Here is a 14,055-nt window from a genome sequence, read left to right as displayed (position 1 = left end):
TGCCTCAGAGAAATAACCCCAGAGATATAGAAGCCCCCCACAAATAATAACGGTGAGTTAAGAGGAAAAGACAAACGCAGAGATGAAACAGGTTAAGCAAATGAGGCCCGCTAACGCTAGATAGCAGAAAATAGCAAGGGATCTGTGCGGTCAGTAAAAAACCCTATGCAAAAATATCCACGCAGAGAAAGCGAGAACCCCCACACCAACTAACGATGTGGGGGGAGCAACTCAGCACCCCAGAGCACCAGCAAGCAGGGAAATCACATATTAGCAAGCTGGACAAAACTCATCATATACTAGGAAACATCTTGAACACAGATGAGCAAAAAAAAGCAAACCAAACTTAGCTTCTCTTGGAGAGACTGATAACGGATGTAGACTGGAGCAATCAGAATAGCACTGAATACAACGACAACAGGCAAGGAATGAAGGACCAGGTGGATTAAATAGGAAACCTAACTAGCAGATGAAGATGACGAGACAGCTGGTCCTGCCAGAAACCTGCAAAATAACAAAAAGAGCCACCAGGGGGAGCCCAAAGAGAGAACTCACACAGTACCACTCACGACCACAGGAGGGAGCCCAGAAACAGAGTTCGCAACACTTAAAGCCAGAAAGTTGCCATTTGAAATGACTTTAGTGTTGTGCCATGTCTGTGATCTGCTTTTTTTCTATAAAATTAAACAACTGAATGAACATCCTCCAAGGCTGGTGATTCCATAATTTTTGCCAGGGGTTGTAAACAGTGGGTACAGAAAGTATTCAGACCCCTTTACATTTTTCACTCTTCATTGCAGCCATTTTGTAAATTAAAAAAGAAACAGAAATGTAGACATTTTTGCATATTTAGTAAAAAAGAAAAACTGAAATATCACATGGTCATAAGTATTCAGACTCTTTGCTCAGAAACTCATATTTAAGTCACATGCTGTCTATTTCCTTGTGATCCTATGGTTCTACTCCTTCATTGGAGTCCAATTGTGTTAAATTAAACTGATAGAACTTGGTTTGGAAAGGCACACACCTGTCTATATAAGACCTCACAGCTCACAGTGCATGTCAGACCTAATGAGAATCATGAGGACAAAGGAATTAGCCAAGAAGCTCAGAGACAGAATTGTAGCAAGGCACCAATCTGTCCAAGGTTACAAAATAATTTCTACAGTACTCAAGGTTCCTAAGAGCACAGTGCCCTCCATAATCCTTAAATTGAAGAAGTATGGGACAACCAGAAGTCTTCCTAGACCTGGCCGTCCAGCCAAACTGAGCAATTGTGGGAGAAGAGCCTTGATGAGAGAGGTAAAGAAGAACCCCAAGATCACTGTGGCTAAGCTCCACAGTATGGTGAGTGAAGGGAAGTGTGAGACAGTTTGGGAAACGGAGGGAGGATCTGTGAAGAGACAGTATGGGGCATGTGGATTGTGTGAAGAAGCAGTATGAGCAACAGGGGGATGTGTGGAGATGATATCAAGAGCAAGAGGGTAAATATGTGAGCAGTCGGTATGAGTGGTGGGAATGTGTGAGGAGACTGTGTATGGGGAGAAAAGTTTGAGGGGCACAGAATAGAAAGTAGTGGGCGGTATAAAGAGGGGGACAGAATGGAATGAAGTGTGAGGGCACAGCAAGGAAGGGACAGTATGCCAAGAAGCAGGGAGTGTGATGAGTGAGTACAGTATAGAGACTGGGCACTATAGAGGGGTGCAATGTGAGAAGACAGTGTGAAGAAGGGGCCACAGATCGGAAAAAGGATAGTGTTGAGGGCATGTACCAAAAGATGGACAATGTTAGGGTCATATCTTGTGCAGGGAACACAGTAAGGGGCAATTATTTATTCAGGGGCACAAACTGGGGCAGATATTTTTATTCATGAACCACACTGCTATTATAAATGCACCATTTCGAAATTTGGTGCAGAACACTGGAGAAGATGGCAGTCTGCAGAGATGAGAAAAATCATCATGGTGTATGGACAAGATGTCATCTGTAAAGTATTTGTCACGCTCCATTTTTTGATTCGTGGCAGCTCTGGTTCCACTATAATTTAAGTATAGCTTTTTTCCTTTCAGGGCAGCAGGGGTTAATGTCAGTTTTCCTTGCTGGCACCTTACCGCAGCTGCTGAATTGCTATGTCAGCTGATGTGGGTGGTGACCACTCCCACAATCATTTAAATATTCACCTGATACATCAGCTGATTGTTGGTAATAGAGTTATTCTGTGCAGACCAGTCCTGGAGTGTGCCTCTCTCTGGTGTTAGCGCTGTATTAGCTACTTCTGGAGTTCAGGTTTCTGTTTCCATGTCCTCTGTGGTGTGGAGCTTGGCAGCAGTGCCTGGAGCTAAGTTTTATGTTTTTACCTTGTCTGTCTCGTGCTTGTCACTGCCCCCTGTGTTTGTACCATCTGCAGTGGTGAGGCTAGCGCCCTTGCCGGCCAGTGCACTAGCCAGGGCAGTGTGGGATAACAGCAAGGGACAAGGTTCATGACGGCGGCGGGGTGAAGGACTTGCTTAGGGCAATAGGGGAGTGCAGGGACAGGCTCAGGTTGGAGCTCAGGAGGTGTCCTATCCCTCATTCCCTATTGTTAGGGCCTTCCTCTCCCCTTTACCATGCTGTTGAGTGTCTGTTGTGCTGTCTGTCGACCGACACCCTGTGGGGTTGTGACAGTATAATGTAGTAAGCTCCCTTCTGTTTCCATATCTATGTACAAACTGCCATTATTTTTAAAGCCTTTTAACACTGCAACTTTGATGCAGGGACCAGAGATAAGCAGGCTAAAGATGAGCTCCTGCAACTTGAGGGCCACTGCTTTGTGATTGCCCACCTAGGCCAAACTTTGCCAGCGATCACCTGCTCGTTTACGGTTATCCTTCAATATAAATTCAGCTTAACATGCAGAGAGATGAAAAAGTAATACTCTTGTTTGTAAAGCAAACTCCTATATTACGTATAGCACGTTACCTTAATACATTCATGGCCATTAGTATTGACACCCCTGCATTTCTGTCAGATAATACTCAGTTTCTTCCTGAAAATGATTGCAAGCACAAATTCTTTGGTATTATTATCTTCATTTAATTTGTCTTAAATGACAAACCCCAAAAAGAATTGTCCTAAAGCCAAATTGGATATAATTCCACACCAAACATAAAAAAGGGGGTGGACAAAAGTATTGGCACTGTTGGAAAAATCATGTGATGCTTCTCTAATTTGTGTAATTAACAGCACCTGTAACTTACCTGTGGCACCTAACAGGTGTTGGCTATAACTAAATCACACTTGCAGCCAGTTGACATGGATTAAAGTTGACTCAACCTCTGTCCTGTGTCCTTGTGTGTACCACATTGAGTATGGAGAAAAGAAAGAAGACCAAAGAACTGTCTGAGGACTTGAGAAACCAAATTGTGAGGAAGCATGAGCAATCTCAGGCTGTGTGCACACGTAGCAGATTTTTTGCGTTTTTTTCGCGGTTTTTCGCTATAAAAACGCTATAAAACCGCAAAAAAAACGCTAACATTAAGCATCCTATGTAACAGATTGCAATCCGCATTTTTTGTGCACATGCTGCATCTTTTTCCTGAGCGGAATCGCAATCCAGAAAAAAAAGCAGCATGTTCATTAAAATTGCGGATTTGCGGCGATTCTGCACACATAGGAGTGCATTGATCTGCTTACTTCCCGCACGGGGCTGTGCACACCATGTGGGAAGTAAGCAGATCAAGTGCGGTTGGTACCCAGGGTGGAGGAGAGGAGACTCTCCTCCATGGACTGGGCACCATATAAGTGGTAAAAAAAAAGAATTAAAATAAAAAATAACGATATACTCACCTTCTGGCGGCCCGACCTTCTCAGAGGCTTCCGAGGTGTGTGTGAAGGACCTGCGATGACGTCGCGGTCACATGACCGCGATGACGTCGCGGTCACGTGACCACTAAGTCAATGGAAGGTCCTGAACACACAGCATTAGGAACGGACGCCGCTGAGGTGAGTATAACCTTTTTTTTAAAATTTTTTTAATTATTTTTAACATTCTATCTTTTACTATAGATGCTGCATAGGCTGCATCTATAGTAAAAAGTTGGTCACACTTGTCAAACACTATGTTTGACAAGTGTGACCAACCTGTCAAACAGTTTTCCAAGCGATGCTACAGATCGCTTGGAAAACGCTAGCACTCTGCAAGCTAATTATGCTTGCAAAACGCTAGTTTTCTGCGGGTATATGCATGCAAATTCTGCATGCGATATACCCGCGGCATGAGGCGCAGAATTGCCGCGGAAATTTCCGCGGCAATTCTGCTACGTGTGAACTCAGCTTCAAGGCTACAAGTCCATCTCCAAAGACCTGAATGTTCCTGTGTCTACCGTGTGCAGTGTCATCAAGAAGTTTAAAGCCCATGACACTGTGGCTAACCTCCATAGATGTGGACAGAACAGAAAAATTGACAAGAGATTTCAACGCAAGATTGTGCAGATGTTTGACTAAAGAGCCTTGACTAACATCCAAACAAGTTCAAGCTGCCCTGCAGTCCGAGGGTACAACAGTGTCAACCCGTACTATCCGTCGGCGTCTGCGTGAAAAGGGACTGTGTGGTAGGAGACCCAGGAAGACCCCACTTCTTAGCCCGAGACATAAAAAAGCCAAGCTGGCGTTTGCCAAAACTTACCTGAAAAAGCCTAAAACGTTTTGGAAGAATGTTCTCTGGTCAGATGAGACAAAAGTAGAGCTTTTTGGGCAAAGGCATCAACATAGAGTTTACATGAGAAAAAAAGAGGCATTCAAAGAAAAGTACACAATCTCTACAGTCAAACATGGCGGAGGTTCCCTGATGTTTTGGGGTTGCTTTGCTGCCTCTGGCACTGGACTGCTTGACTGTGTGCATGGCATTATGATGTCTGAAGACTACCAACAAATTTTGCAGCGTAATGTAGGGCCCAGTGTGAGAAAGCTGGGTCTCCCTCAGAGGTCATGGGTCTTCCAGCAGGACAATGCCCCAAAACACACTTCAAAAAGCACTAGAAAATGGTTTGAGAGAAAGCACTGGAGACTTCTAAAGTGGCCAGCAATGAGTCCAGACCTGAATCCCATAGAACACCTGTGGAGAGATCTAAAAATGGCAGTTTGGAGAAGGCACCCTTCAAATATCAGGGACCTGGAGCAGTTTGCCAAAGAAGAATGGTCTAAAATTCCAGCAGAGCATTGTAAGAAACTCATTGATGGTTACCGGAAGCGGTTGGTCGCAGTTATTTTGGCTAAAGGTTGTGCAACCAAGTATTAGGCTGAGGGTGCCAATACTTTTGTCTGGCCCATTTTTGGAGTTTTGTGTGAAATGATCAATTTTTGCTTTTTGCTTCATTCTCTTTTGTGTTTTTTCATTTAAGACAAATTAAGTGAAGATAATAATACCAAATAATTTGTGTTTGCAATCATTTTCAGGAAGAAACTGAGTATTATCTGACAGAATTGCAGGGGTGTCAGTACTTTTGGCCATGACTGTATATAGAATCTTTTCTTATTATGTATAGCTCTTTTCCTTATTACAATACATTATTTATTGCTATGTATAAAACTGTACATAAGGGAAAAAATTGGTGTGGCACCACTGTTTCTTTCTCCTTAGATCTGCAAATGTGCAACAGAGCTTGTGTGTGTTCATCATGTGACCTATCACATAACCTCCTAAAAACATCATGCAACATGTCAAATGATATATCGGTTGCTGGGGGGAGGATGCACTCTTAGCGGCTTGGGGGCCTGGTCAAAATAAACGATAGAGATTACACTCAGCGCTACTTTTTCTTTATTCCATTTTCACATAAAAGGCATAAATGAAAGAATATCCAGGGTGTAGGCTATCTTATAAAGGCCAATTGTAGCATATGTAACACAAAACAGGGCCCAACCCTCTTCCCTATATATGCCTGCATTTATTCCTTTGTATGAAAATGGAATAAGGATTGACAAAAAGCACACATAAGGCATTAACCAAATAACATATGGTTTTAATGCATTTTTTGCACTCACCTTGTGAAGCTGTGAAGCCATAGTTATACCCCAGTTGCTGCTGCTCCACTGCTTGGATAGACCAATGCTGATCTGTACCAAAGGGTGCAAAGCAGGTTTACTGCGCTGCTGGTAAGGAATTCACAGGATTCAGATGAATAGAACTGAATTGAAGTTTATACCCAACACGTTTCTAAATCAAATGGACTTCTTCCTCAGGGGATCCACAATAAAGATCAAAAATGTTATTGTGTTTATCCTCAGGAAGTCATCAGTTCGACCTAGAAATGCGTTGGGAATAAACTACAATCTCTTTCTATTCATCTGAATCCTGTTAATTCGTTGCCGGTTTTGCCAGTTCTCTAACATAAAACACCTCATTTAGTTGAAAAATGTTTTGTAACTTTTGTATTTTCATGCTGGTCCATCAAGCTTTGCCAAAATTTTTAGAGTACATGTAGAATGGGGGTGTAGCTAAGTACACCAGTCTACTTCATGAACAGTTACACAACTTTGGGGTGAAACTTTTGCCAGAAATGTTAAAGTCCCTGACTGGAGTAAATCTCTCTGGTCAAGGAGCATGTAGTAAGATGCACTTAATTCATTTGGTGTCATGTGCCACTTAATGAATTAGACATATCTTAGTTCTGCACGCCCTTGAATTAAAACTGGCGTGTACAGCACAGATCTCAATGAATCAGGCCAAAAGATTTTAGAAGTACAGGTGAGTGTAATCTCTATGGTCTACTTTGACTGTAAAACAAAGCACTTTTGATAAAGATAAATTTTAATCCCTAAACACGACACACAAGGGCAAAGCTCACACATATTCCTTTTGATAAAAGGTCCATTCACAACAAATACAAGGGAATCCTTTGATTAGTAAATATGCAGAATCAGTTAAGCTTCTAGATTGTTCTTTCAGAAGTCATTTTCAAAGAGTTGGCAGAAATGCAACTACTATTTGTTATTCACTATTCTAAAGCAAAACTACCAGAGCCTGAATAATTCCTCTGTACATGACTGGCTTCAGAAGTTTGTAAGTACTCTTCAAAAAGATATTGGATACCTCTAATAGTACAATAATTGTCAGGAAGTCTACTGACAGATATTACTCCCACCTCCTCCAGCATACATGTTTATAAAGAATTTGTATGGAAATATGATGTCATTACAGTACAGTGGATTTGCTAAAGTGCATGGTATAAACATTATCAGATCTCAGACAGGAGACGTATGACCAAATACAGCTACATTGTACAATTGCTTTTTCCAAATGGAAAGCCTAAATTAAGTTTCTAGTTTCTTCGGATGACAGACCAAATACAGTCTTGACAGTTTGGACTCTAGTTAGGGTTGGTGCCATAAAGTAGCTAAAATTATAAGAAAAGAAGAAAAATACATTGACTAAAAAAGTCTTGATTTTATGCTGATCTATTAACCTTGTCCTAGATATTTCCCTTTGGTTTTGTAGAGCAACATATCTATACATAGATATACAGAGCAACATTACATGTAATGTGCTTCTAGAGTTCAATAAAGGATATGAGATGATTGTATGTCCAACCAACTATTAAAGCATATATAATTCTCCATAAGGGATGAGCCAACGTGCTCAGTGATACTTGGTTATCACTCGAGTATATGGTGCTCAAATGTATTTTTTTGGGGTGAAAAAATTTAATATATTTTGATCCTTCCAGTATTATGTGCTTTGAGTTACTTTTTGTGTTATATAACACTCCAAGAAAATTGTTGAAAACTGTTGCTGGGTTAAATCTCTTACCCATACAATATTCTCTGTTCTGAGCTAAATTTTTATGTATAATACTCCAAAAAAGCGTTTAAAAATTTTGCAGGGTTAAATTTGACACCCATACTACGTGGTCAGAGGTACTTTTCTGTGATCTATAAAGCTGAAAAAAGCATTACAAAATACTCCAGGCTTAAATTTATCAGATATACAGTATTCCATGGTCTGTGGTATCTAACACACCAAAAAAGCAATAAAAAAATTAGCTGGATTACACTTCTCGCCCACACACTATGCTGTGGTCTGTGATACATTTCTGTAATCTATGAAACTGAAAAAAAGCATAAAAATGCTTAAAGGCTTAAATTTCTCAACCATACAGCATTATGTGGTCTGTAGTACATTTCTGTGATACATAACACTCCTACAAAGCATTAAAAAAAAATTAGCTGGATTACACTTCTCATCCATACACGTTTTCATGGTCTGGGTACATTGCTGTGATACTGTATGTAACACTCCAAAAAGTGTTAAAAATGATCTGGATTACATTTCTCACCCATAAACTTTTCCGTGGTCTGGGTACATTTCTGTGATATCTAACACTACAAAAAAGTGTTAAAACAATTGGTTGGATTATATTTCTCACCCATACAGTATTCCGAGGTCTAAGGTACATTTCTGTGATACCTAACACTACAAAAAAAGCATTAAATTTTTTTACTGTATTCAATTAGTCATCCATACTGTGTAACATGCTTAATGGGCGACCAAGATGGCAGATCCACCAGATTCCTGAGGGAGTGACCGGAGGAATATTGGAGCCAGAGGTGCAACAACAGAGGTGGCAGGATCCCGTGGTGTGGATCCAGCCGATTTCCCAGAATCACCAAGGCTCGAACCCAGGCCGCATCCCTTACTGCTGGGGCTGTTGTAGACTGTGGACGGAATAGCCAGGATCCAGGAACTGTTGAGCAGACTGTGGGGCCTAGGCTGGTCAGAAGAGACAAGAATTAGGAAAACACGACACTTATGGAATTCTGGTGGTGCACAAGTAGGATAACCAAATCTGTCAACTGCTATGTAGAAATGCGTGGTACTCATCTAGGTGTAATCAAGAACTTATTTATTGAATGTAGAAATTAAAGAAAAATGAGACACACTTTGGTCAATGCCTGACCTTCATCAGTCTAATAACAAACTTGTAGAAAGCCATAAAAAAAGAAATTATAGAAAAAAATACTATCACTCAATTCATGTGATTAAATAAACAGAACAAAAATATAACAAAGTCACAAAAAGGCATCAATACTTCATTGTGGAGATACGGGGGGGGGGGGGGGTGCCCAGGTCCGCTAGCCGAACCTGCATGGACCAGGGATCGTCCCAGCGCACGCCTGCTCTCGCTTTAATGTTGACATGACCCTACTCACACAACACAGGGTGAGGGTAAAACATTGTGGCAATGCTTTATTGAACCACAAAATGGGCAGATAACACATAGAACAGTCCCAGCAATATACCCAAAGATGGCGCACATTACAGAATCTCACCCTTCCACTGACTCGGCAAAATAATGCCAGCTGTTACTTCAGAGCTCCCACGGTCGACTACCCCACCTGTAGCACACACACAGAGAGGAGGTAACAACAAGCTTAGGAAGATGACAGTCATTGAGGTACAAGGCCAGTTGACCTGAGGGTCACAACCTGGCTTCTTCAAACATCTCCATGGAGCCAGGTGACTGGTGGGTCACTCTATTCTATCATTTCCTACGATCATATTCCGCATACTGGATGTGACGCAAGCGGTTCAGTATACCCCAAATGCGTTCCAGTAACTGGAAGTGATGAATGCGCTCCACGACACAATGCATGCGTTCCAACGACCAGAAACGCTGTCTTCCGCGTCCGGAAACACGCTGCAGATAACACTGGCGCTTAGCCGATAAAAGGAAGTAAGTGAAAGAAAACTCTAGCAATGCTCACTTTATTGTAACACGGATGTCACGATACCCCTGATGATTCTTTAAATGATGAAACGCTTTGGGAGACAGTATGTGTAAACGGGACCAGATGGCAGGGAGACGGTAATGATCCACGGCCACAGAAGGGTCTCCATGAACTCAGTCTGCCAGAACCGGTGCATACATCCGGAGATACAGATGTGTTGTGATTTTGCTTTTTGCTCCCTCTAGTGGTCATTAGTGATTTGACTCTGGAGCGTCTGTCTTTTCCTATATCCTCACCTGGGCCGTTAGTTCAGGGGCGTTGCTATATAAGCTCCCTGGACCTTCAGTTCAATGCCTGGCATCGTTGAAATCAGAGCTAATCTGTTGTGCTCTTGTCCTCTGATCCTGGTTCCTGTTTTTCAAGCTAAGTCTGCTTCTTTGCTTTTTGCTTTTGTTTTGTTTGGTATTTTTGTCCAGCTTGTTCCTATCTGTATCCTGACCTTTGCTGGAAGCTCTAGGGGGCTGGTGTTCTCCCCCCGGACCGTTAGACGGTTCGGGGGTTCTTGAATCTCCAGCGTGGATTTTTATAGGGTTTTTGTTGACCAGATAAGTTATCTTGCTTAATTCTGCTATTAGTAAGCTGGCCTCTCTTTGCTGAACCTGGTTCATTTCTGTGTTTGTCATTTCCTCTTACCTCACCGTTATTATTTGTGGGGGGCTTGTATCTTGCTTTGGGGTCCCTTTCTCTGGAGGCAAGAGAGGTCTTTGTTTTCTTCTCCTAGGGGTAGTTAGATTCTCCGGCTGGCGCGAGTCATCTAGCGATCACCGTAGGCATGATCCCCGGCTACTTCTAGTGTTGGCGTTAGGAGTAGCTATTTGGTCAACCCAGTTACCACAGACCTATGAGCTGGATTTTTGTATCTTGCAGACTTACACGTTCCTCTGAGACCCTGTCCACTGGGGTCATAACAGTATGCCAGGCCAGTATTAAATGTTTAATGCATTGCAGAAGTGGGATTATAAGAAAGAAAATTTTGAGTTTTTTTTTTTTCCCTCTCTCATTTTTTTTTTTTTTCTTTTCCCCTTTACCTCAGAGTGGCTTAAGCTTGCTGCAGACATGAATGTCCAGACCTTGATTACAAGTGTGGACCAGCTTGCCGCTCGTGTGCAGGGTATACAAGAATATGTTACCAGAAATCCTAGGTCTGAACCCAAGATTCCGATTCCTGAACTGTTTTCAGGAGACCGATTTAAGTTTAGGAATTTCAGGAATAATTGTAAATTATTTTTGTCCCTGAAACCTTGTTCGTCTGGAGACTCTGCTCAACAAGTAAAAATTGTTATTTCATTCTTACGGAGTGACCCTCAGGATTGGGCTTTTTCGTTGGCGCCAGGAGATCCGGCATTGGCTGATATTGATGCGTTTTTTCTGGCGCTCGGTTTACTTTATGAGGAACCCAATCTTGAGATTCAGGCAGAGAAAGCCTTGCTGGCTATGTCTCAGGGCCAGGACGAGGCAGAGGTGTATTGCCAAAAATTTCAGAAATGGTCCGTGCTGACACATTGGAACGAGTGTGCACTGGCCGCTAATTTTAGAAATGGCCTTTCTGAGGCCATTAAGAATGTTATGGTGGGTTTTCCCATTCCCACAGGTCTGAATGATACCATGTCCCTGGCTATTCAAATTGACCGGCGGTTGCGGGAGCGCAAAACCGCAAATTCCCTCATGTTGTTGTCTGAACAGACACCTGATGTGATGCAATGTGATAGAAAAACCGCAAATTCCCTCATGGTGTTGTCTGAACGGACACCTGATTTGATGCATTGTGATAGAATCCTGACTAGAAATGAGAGGAAAATTCATAGACGCCGGAATGGCTTGTGCTACTACTGTGGTGATTCTACACATGTTATCTCAGCATGCTCTAAACGTATATCTAAGGTTGTTAGTCCTGTCCCCGTTGGTAATTTGCATCCTAAGTTTATTCTGTCTGTAACTTTGATTTGCTCACTGTCATCTTATCCTGTTATGGCGTTTGTAGATTCAGGTGCTGCCCTGAGTCTTATGGATCTCTCATTTGCTAAGCGCTGTGGTTTTATTCTTGAACCATTAGAAAATCCTATCCCTCTTAGGGGTATTGATGCTACGCCATTGGCAGAAAATAAGCCGCAGTATTGGACACAGGTTACAATGTGCATGACTCCTGAACACCGCGAGGTGATACGTTTTCTCGTTCTACATAAAATGCATGATTTGGTTGTTTTGGGGCTGCCATGGTTACAGACCCATAATCCAGTCCTTGACTGGAAGGCTATGTCAGTGTCTAGTTGGGGCTGTCGTGGTATTCATGAGGATTCCCTGCCTGTGTCTATTGCTTCTTCTACGCCTTCGGAAGTTCCGGAGTACTTGTCTGATTATCAGGATGTCTTTAGCGAGTCCAGGTCCAGTGCATTGCCTCCTCATAGGGAATGTGACTGTGCAATAGATTTGATTCCAGGCAGTAAGTTTCCTAAGGGAAGACTGTTTAATCTGTCGATACCTGAACATACCGCTATGCGTTCATATATCAAGGAGTCTCTGGAGAAAGGACACATCCGTCCGTCTTCTTCCCCTCTTGGTGCGGGATTCTTTTTTGTGGCTAAAAAGGACGGATCTTTGAGGCCTTGTATTGACTATCGGCTTTTAAATAAGATCACTGTCAAATTTCAGTATCCTTTGCCGCTGTTGTCTGACTTGTTTGCCCGGATTAAAGGTGCCAAGTGGTTTACCAAGATAGACCTTCGTGGTGCGTACAACCTTGTGCGCATTAAGCAAGGGGATGAATGGAAAACCGCATTCAATACGCCCGAAGGTCATTTTGAGTACTTGGTGATGCCTTTTGGGCTCTCTAATGCCCCTTCAGTTTTTCAGTCCTTTATGCATGACATTTTCCGGAACTATCTGGATAAATTTCTGATCGTTTATCTGGATGATATTCTGGTTTTTTCTGATAATTGGGACTCGCATGTGGAGCAGGTCAGGATGGTCTTTAAAATTTTGCGTGAAAATTCTTTGTTTGTCAAGGGCTCAAAGTGTCTTTTTGGTGTACAGAAGGTTCCCTTTTTGGGGTTCATTTTTTCCCCTTCTGCTGTGGAGATGGACCCAGTCAAGGTCCGAGCTATTCTTGATTGGACTCAGCCCTCGTCAGTTAAGAGTCTTCAGAAGTTCTTGGGTTTCGCTAACTTCTACCGTCGTTTTATCGCTAACTTTTCTAGCATTGTGAAACCTTTGACGGATATGACCAAGAAGGGCTCCGATGTGGTTAATTGGGCTCCTGCTGCCGTGGAGGCTTTCCAGGAGTTGAAACGTCGGTTTACTTCGGCGCCTGTTTTGTGCCAGCCTGATGTCTCGCTTCCCTTTCAAGTTGAGGTGGATGCTTCAGAGATTGGAGCAGGGGCCGTTTTGTCGCAGAGAGGCCCTGGTTGCTCAGTTATGAGACCTTGCGCCTTTTTCTCTAGGAAGTTTTCGCCTGCGGAGCGAAATTATGATGTGGGCAATCGGGAGTTGTTGGCCATGAAATGGGCATTTGAGGAGTGGCGTCATTGGCTCGAGGGTGCTAAGCATCGTGTGGTGGTCTTGACTGATCACAAAAATCTGATGTATCTCGAGTCTGCTAAACGCCTGAATCCTAGACAGGCCCGCTGGTCATTGTTTTTCTCCCGTTTTGACTTTGTTGTCTCGTATTTACCAGGTTCAAAGAATGTGAAGGCCGATGCTCTTTCCAGGAGCTTTGTGCCTGATGCTCCTGGAGTCGCTGAACCTGTTGGTATTCTTAAGGATGGTATTATCTTGTCAGCTATTTCTCCAGATCTGCGACGTGTGTTGCAGAGATTTCAGGCTGATAGGCCTGATTCTTGTCCACCTGACAGACTGTTTGTGCCTGATAAGTGGACCAGCAGAGTCATTTCCGAGGTTCATTCCTCGGTGTTGGCAGGTCACCCACGAATTTTTGGCACCAGAGATCTGGTGGCCAGATCCTTTTGGTGGCCTTCCTTGTCTAGGGATGTGCGGTCATTTGTACAGTCCTGTGGGACTTGTGCTCGAGCTAAGCCTTGCTGTTCTCGTGCCAGCGGGTTGCTCTTGCCCTTGCCTGTCCCTAAGAGACCTTGGACACATATCTCCATGGATTTCATTTCTGATCTTCCGGTGTCTCAGGGCATGTCTGTTATCTGGGTGATATGTGATCGCTTCTCCAAGATGGTCCATTTGGTTCCTTTGCCTAAACTGCCTTCCTCTTCCGATCTGGTTCCTGTGTTTTTCCAGAACGTGGTTCGGTTGCACGGCATTCCTGAGAATATTGTGTCAGACAGA

General features: G+C 43.0%; 1 long non-coding RNA gene across 1 annotated transcript in view; it reads right to left on the bottom strand.

Moving 5' to 3' along the window:
* The window catches only part of LOC143809202 (uncharacterized), a 30,316-nt gene extending 21,592 nt beyond the window's left edge, over positions 1-8,724 (bottom strand). Inside the window, exon 1 of the long non-coding RNA XR_013222143.1 lies at positions 8,501-8,724. This is a non-coding gene — a long non-coding RNA (uncharacterized LOC143809202). The remainder of the gene's footprint in view (positions 1-8,500) is intronic.
* Between the last annotated feature and the right edge of the window lie 5,331 nt (positions 8,725-14,055).

This window comes from Ranitomeya variabilis, chromosome 2, assembly GCF_051348905.1.
Source record: "Ranitomeya variabilis isolate aRanVar5 chromosome 2, aRanVar5.hap1, whole genome shotgun sequence".
NCBI lineage: Eukaryota > Metazoa > Chordata > Amphibia > Anura > Dendrobatidae > Ranitomeya > Ranitomeya variabilis.
This window is presented reverse-complemented; position numbering and strand designations above follow the sequence as displayed.